Raw genomic sequence first — 6688 nt, forward strand, 5'->3', positions numbered from 1 at the left:
AATTTCCTATAAAATATACCATTGTTAAATCAGAATTTTATATAATAATTTTACTTATAACAATACAATTTTTTAATCCATAAGATGTTTTCTTGAGAAAAACAATTTATTTTTATTTTACTTTTTTCCCATCACCATTTATCCCCATCCCATCTTCTACCTTCACCTATGCTCTTCCCCCACACCATCACCACACTGTTGACCATGTCCATGAATTTTTTTTCTTTTTTGCTCAATCCCTCTACCCCCATTTCCCCCAGAGTTGTCTGCCTGTTCTCTATCTATGAGTCTGCCCTATTTTGCTTGTTAGTTCAGTTTGTTCATTAAATTACCTGTCATCTATGTGGATAAGGGGAATAATAACAAGGGAATAATACTAAATACTAAATAACATTTCTGAAGCCCTTGCAGATACCAGGAGCTACACCAAAAGTTGTATTATTTTCTTGAATCCCTGTACCACTCTGAGATACTGAGGCTTAAAGATGAGGAGCTGAGCTTAATGACTTCCAAGGTCATAGAACCAGTGATAAAGCTGACATTTACCTCCAGGCAGGTTTGTTGCCTTTAAGTAGAATACTCCTTTGATTGTGACTGATGTGGTTTTAAATATTTCAACCTCATGTAATCAATAGATATTGATGAATCCCTATAAATTTATTGTTCCAGATAAGCAGGATAAAGCAAGTATAAAATATCCTTGACAGAATAATCACCTACATAATGTATTTAACTTTTTATTGTGGTCAAAAAGTCATAGCATAAGATTTACCATATTAACTATTTTGAAATATACATTTGGTAATGTTAAGTCTATGCACAAAGTGTACATCAGATCTCTAGAAGTTTTTCAGCTTGTAATAAAGAAAATAAATACCTATTGAACAACAATTCCTCTTTTCCCTCTTCCTGGCAACCATTATTCTACTCTCTGTTTTCAAGACTATTTTAGATATCTCATGTAAATGAATTAATGAAGTATTTGTTTTGTGACAGGCTTACTTCACCTAGCAGTATATCCTCAGAGTTCATCTATGCTGCAGCATATGATAGGATTTCCTTCCATGTTAAGGCTGAAGAATAGTCATATATATATTCATTTGTTGATAAACATTTAGTTTACTTTTATGTCTTGGCTACTGTGAATAAATTTTCAATGAGCATAGTGTGCCAATATCTCTTTGAGATCCTGATTTTAATTTTTTTGGATATATATCACAGAGATTATTGATAGTTCCATTTTTAATTTTTGAAGAGACTCAATGCTGTTTTCCATAGCAGCCACACCATTTTATATTTCCCCCAAAATTCCATAAGAGTTTTAATTTCTCCACTTCCTCACCAATACTTATTTTTATTTATCTCCTTTTTGCTTTTATCTATTTCTTTCTTTTTTAAAAAAATTATAGCCATTCTAATGGATGTAACATGATATCTTTTTGTGGGTTATTTGTTTGCTGATTTGTTTGCTCATTTGTTTTTATTGATTTGAGACACAGTGAGAGAGAGAGAGAGAGAGAGAGAGAGAGAGAGAGAGAGAGAGAGGTAAGAGAGAAACATCAATCCATTGCCTCCCATATGCACCACAACTGGGGATCAAACCTGCAACTGAGGTACAGGGTGTATGGAAGGACCAACTGAGCCACCCAGCCAGGGCTCTCATTGTGGTTTTGATCTGCATTTCCCTGATGATTCGTGATGCTGATCAACTTTCCATATGTTGGTAGGCCATTTGGATATCTGCTTTAGAGAAATGTCTATTCAAATTATTCCCCATTTTTTAAATTATATTTTTTGTTGTTGCTGCTGTTAAATTGTAGGAGTTCCTCATATATTCTGGATATTAACCCAGATACATTATTTTCAAATATTTTCTTCTATTCCTATGTTATTACCTTTTCACTCTGTTGACTGTTTTTTTGTTTTGTTTTGTTTTTTTTGATGAACAAGTTTTTAGTTTGATGTGGCCCATTTGTATATCTTTGCTTTTGTTCTCCATTCTTTTGGTGTAATATCCAAGAGACCACTACTAAATTCAATATCATGAAGGTTTTCCTATGTTTTATTCCAGGAGTTTTGTATATTTAGATCTTATTCCATTTTGGTTAATTTCTGCATAAAGCATAAGGGTTCAACCTTATTCTTTTTCATATGACTATTCAGTTTTACCAATACCATTTGTTAAGGAGACTAATATTTACTACTAGAGGCCCAGTGCATTACATTCATACACTGAGGGGGGAAGGGGGTACCTCAGCTCAGCCTGCACCCTCTCACAGTCCTGGACCCCTCAGGGGATGTCCGACTGCCAGTTTAGGCCCACTATCCTAAGACGGCATTCGGACATCCCCCGAGGCATCCTTAGCACTGCCTTGGAGTTGGGAGAAGTTCCTGCCACTGCCGCTGCACTCACCAGCCATGAGCCTGGGCTCATTGCTCCTTAGTGCTGCTTCCCTGTGGGAGTGCACTGACCACCAGGGGGCAGCTCCTGCATTGAGCATCAGCCCCCTGGTGGTCAGTGAGTGTCATAGCTACTGGTCTTTCCTCCTTTTGGTCAATTTGCATATTATGGTTTTATTATATAGGATTGTATAGCTTTGACACATTTGTTGAAGATAATTTGGCCATATATGTGAGACTTTATATTGGGACTCCTTAATCTGTTTCATTGTTCTATATCTATCTTTATATCAGTACCATATTGTTTTGATTACTGTAGATTTGTAATATGTTTAGCAATAAGGAAGTATGAGGAGTCAGCTATATTTTTTCCCTTTAAGATTGTTTTATCTATTCTTGTTCTTTTCAAATTGCACATGAATTTTAGGATGGCTTTTTTTTTCTATTTCAGTAAAAAATGCCATTGGAATTTTGATAGGTATTATTGAATCTATAAATCGTTTTGGGCAGTATGAACATATTAACAAATTAAGTCATTCAATCCTGGAAAATAAAATGTATTTCAATTTATTTGTATCTTCTTTAATTTCTTTCAGCAATGTTTTGTACACAAAACTTTCAGCTCCTTGGTTAAATTTATTTCTAAATAAATGTATTTTTATTATTTTTAAATAATAGTTAATATTCAATATTAGTTCTAGGTGTACAGCATCATGGTTAGATCATATAATTTAGAATATAATACTCCCAGTATATCAGTTATAAACCTGGTTCCATATTTAGTTATTATAATAATACTAGTAGCCCAGTGCATGAAATTTGTGCACTGGGGTGGTGGGGAGAGGGGCCCCTCAGTCTGGCCTTCACCCTCTCCAATCTGAGACCCCTCAGGGAATGTCCAACTACCTGTTTGTGCCCACACTTATAACAGATAACAGCTCCATTGTTCTATTTGGATATGTTTTATTTCTTTTTCTTGCCTAATTGCACTAGCTAGAATTCCCAAAGCTTTTAGTTTTTTACCTTTAAATATGAGGTTGGTTTTTGGCTTTTCATATTTTCTTCTATTCTTACTTTGGTTAGTTGAATTTTGTCAAATTATTTTCTGAATCAAATGAGATGATCATGTGGCCTTTGTCTTTATTCTGTTAATGTAACATAATGCAGTTAATGTGACATTTGTTGATTTGTCAGTTGTGTTGACTTTTACTATTGTTCCTCTATTCATTTATTTCTGCTCTAGTCTTTATTGTTTTTTTTTCATTTCCTATATTTAGTTTTAATTTGTTCTTGTTCTGGTTCATTGAGGTGTAAAGTTGGGTGGTTGATTTAATATTTTCTTTTTTTTTAAATGTACAAATTTCCACCATAACTGTTAGTTCTATTTTTGTTGCTCCCCATAAATTTTGCTATATTGTGTTTCCACTTTTATCTGTCTCAGTGGAGAAACAGATAATGTAGAAGTGGAATTCAGATGTCACCTATGAGTTTACTTTCATTTACTTTAATACTTATTTGCCAGTAGAAGTTTAGCATGTCTTGGGTTGGTTCCAACACTGCATATCATTTTCTAAAAATTAACCCACTTCAGGTATTCAAAAGTATTAATATAGTTGTAATTCTATTCTATTTTAAACATGTGGTGGTTTCAAAAGTGTCCAAAGATTCTTTCTTTAGCCTCTACTCCTTTAAGGTTGGCTGGACTTCGTCAACCACTTCAAACAAGCAGAATATAGTGAATCTGAGAATGTGGAACTTTGTATATTAGGTCATAAAGGGCATTATGGGATTCCTCTTTATTTTCTCTCATTTGGATTGTTCAGTTTAGGGATATTGACTGCCATTTGGTGAGGAGTCAAGTCACCTACATAAGCTTCACCTGGTGAAGAATTGAGTCATTCTGCAGAAAACCATGTGAGTAAGCCATCCCGGAAGTGACTCCTCTAGCCTCTGTGAAGCCATGAACTTAGCCCTCAACAACAACTTAACTGTAACCACTGGTTAGATTTAGAATCTAATCAAGAAACACCCAGCTGAGCTATCTATGCCCACTTTCTCTACCCACAGAAACTGTGAAATCATCAATGATTATTGTTTAAAGCCAATGATATTGGAGTAAGTTATTGTTCAGGAATTGATAACTAATGCTAAAATATGTATCTTTACTAATTTATCTTTTGTTTTACAATCTCTCATTTTGGAAACTTATCTCTGGCATTACTTCAAATGCTTGTGATGTTGTGACTCCTTTCATCCAGATACAGTGGGGCCTTGACTTACGAGTGTCCTGACTAACGAGTTTTTTTGAGATACCAGCTGTCTCTCGGCAGATTTTTTGCATTGAGTTGATAGAGTAATTTGAGTTAGCGAGCTCCTTAACGAGCTCCTTAACGAGCTCGGTCTCGGAACGAATTAAACTCATAAGTCAAGGCCCCACTGTATTGCATTTGTAGTTCCATTCTCTATGTAATATTCATTCAGTACTTTAAAATGATTTGTCATTGCTTCCTGTCTCCATTGTTTTTTTTTTTTCCCTTTTTGAAAAAAAGGTGGCTGAAAAACATATTGCTGTTTTTTGAAATTATTTTTTTTAATTCTGAATGTTTTAAATATATCTTCTTGATTTTAATAACTGTATTCTAGCAGTCTACACATTTTATATTCATGTTCATTTTGCTTAGTTTCAGAATGTCCTTTTTGTCTGTGGCTGGCTGTCATACGTTTGATAAAATTCTGAGTTATCAATTCTTTTTGGATCATTATTATTTCTCTCTTATGGAGATCTCAAATTTTATATATGATTAATGTTTCCTATGTATTCTAAATTACTTCATATACACTATAGCTTTTTGTCCATGTTTATATTAGTAACTTCCTTCTGTAATAAAGTCAATTATTATTACTCAGAGTAGTTATGTACTATGTAAACTTTCTGTGGACATCAAATTAGCAAATACTGAAACATTTGTCCTAGGGAAATACAGGGCTAGATACCTGAAAATATTTTCATCAATTATTCAATAACCTTGTTTTATGCATGTTTTATCTTAAAAATAACTTATTTAATAAACATTGTTGATTGATTAACATTAAACTCATGACTAACAGCACCACAGCTCATGTCTGAATGAAGCCTACCCAACATAAATCTTTTTCCATATGGCAAATCATAGCCTTCTTGCATTTAGGAACACTACACGGCAATTATGAACTATGTTTGGAGCCATTTTAAACAGTGAAAGTATCAATAGAAAGCTCAGCCATGCAAGAAATGAGGCATTAAATAGATCACAAAAGGGCATTTCTTTACTATATGAGAGCTGATATAAGAAAGGAGAGTGCTGTCTTGCTTGATTTCAGCTGGGTTGTGTGCATGAGTAATTCAGTCTTCACTGTTCTACACACACATATACCCCTGAATGACTGGGAAAGCACCATGAGCAATGATTTTGGAGTTAAATTGTGCCAAATAGGTGAAATCGCAAATATGAAATTTGTGAATAGTGAGGACTGACTGCAGATCCCAGTGTGAGAACATATATTCAGGGTTATCTTATCCCTTTATCAACTGATATATTTGGTATTCTAGTTTAGTTTTTCAATAGCTACTAGTTTTCTGCCAAAATTTTCAATATTACCTTTTATTTCCTTAGTCATATTAGGCATAATTATTTTTTAAATGTTGTGAATGACACTGACATCATCTGACTTCCCTCTTTATCTTTCTACTACATGTTGTTTCTCTTGTTTTTCATCATATAGTTTTGCCATATGTCTAATCAGTTTTTATACTGACACTATATATTGTGAAAATGTTAGAGATAATTTTCAGCTCTGAGAGATTTTACCATTCTCCAGAAGGGATTTCACTGGAGGCTAGAAGACCACTCGGTTAAAAGCATTAGCAGTGACACATCACTTTAATCCACTGAGGATTTGAGATGAGTCAAAATTAGTCCTAACTCCCTGCAAAGATGGGATTAAGTTCATAGTACATTTCTTCCTCAAAGCCATACTATTTAGAATTATGCTCAGCTTTTCAACCATGCTTTCAGGAACAGATGCATGCTTTAACTGCCTCACTCACCTTTGTAGCCCTATGCATTCGCCCCACTTTTCACTAATCTTGGTCTGCAATTCCTTCCAAAATTTGGCCTTCTTGATTTCTTCAAACTTGAATACATTTTGTGTAGCTCGTGCAGATATTTCCAGTAGAAATTTGGGGTTAAAAAATATCAGCTGTTGCCCTAGCCAGTTTGGCTTAGTGGGTAGAGCGTTGACCTGCAGA

This window comes from Myotis lucifugus, unplaced genomic scaffold (assembly GCF_000147115.1).
Source record: "Myotis lucifugus unplaced genomic scaffold, Myoluc2.0 scaffold_242, whole genome shotgun sequence".
Taxonomy (NCBI): domain Eukaryota; kingdom Metazoa; phylum Chordata; class Mammalia; order Chiroptera; family Vespertilionidae; genus Myotis; species Myotis lucifugus.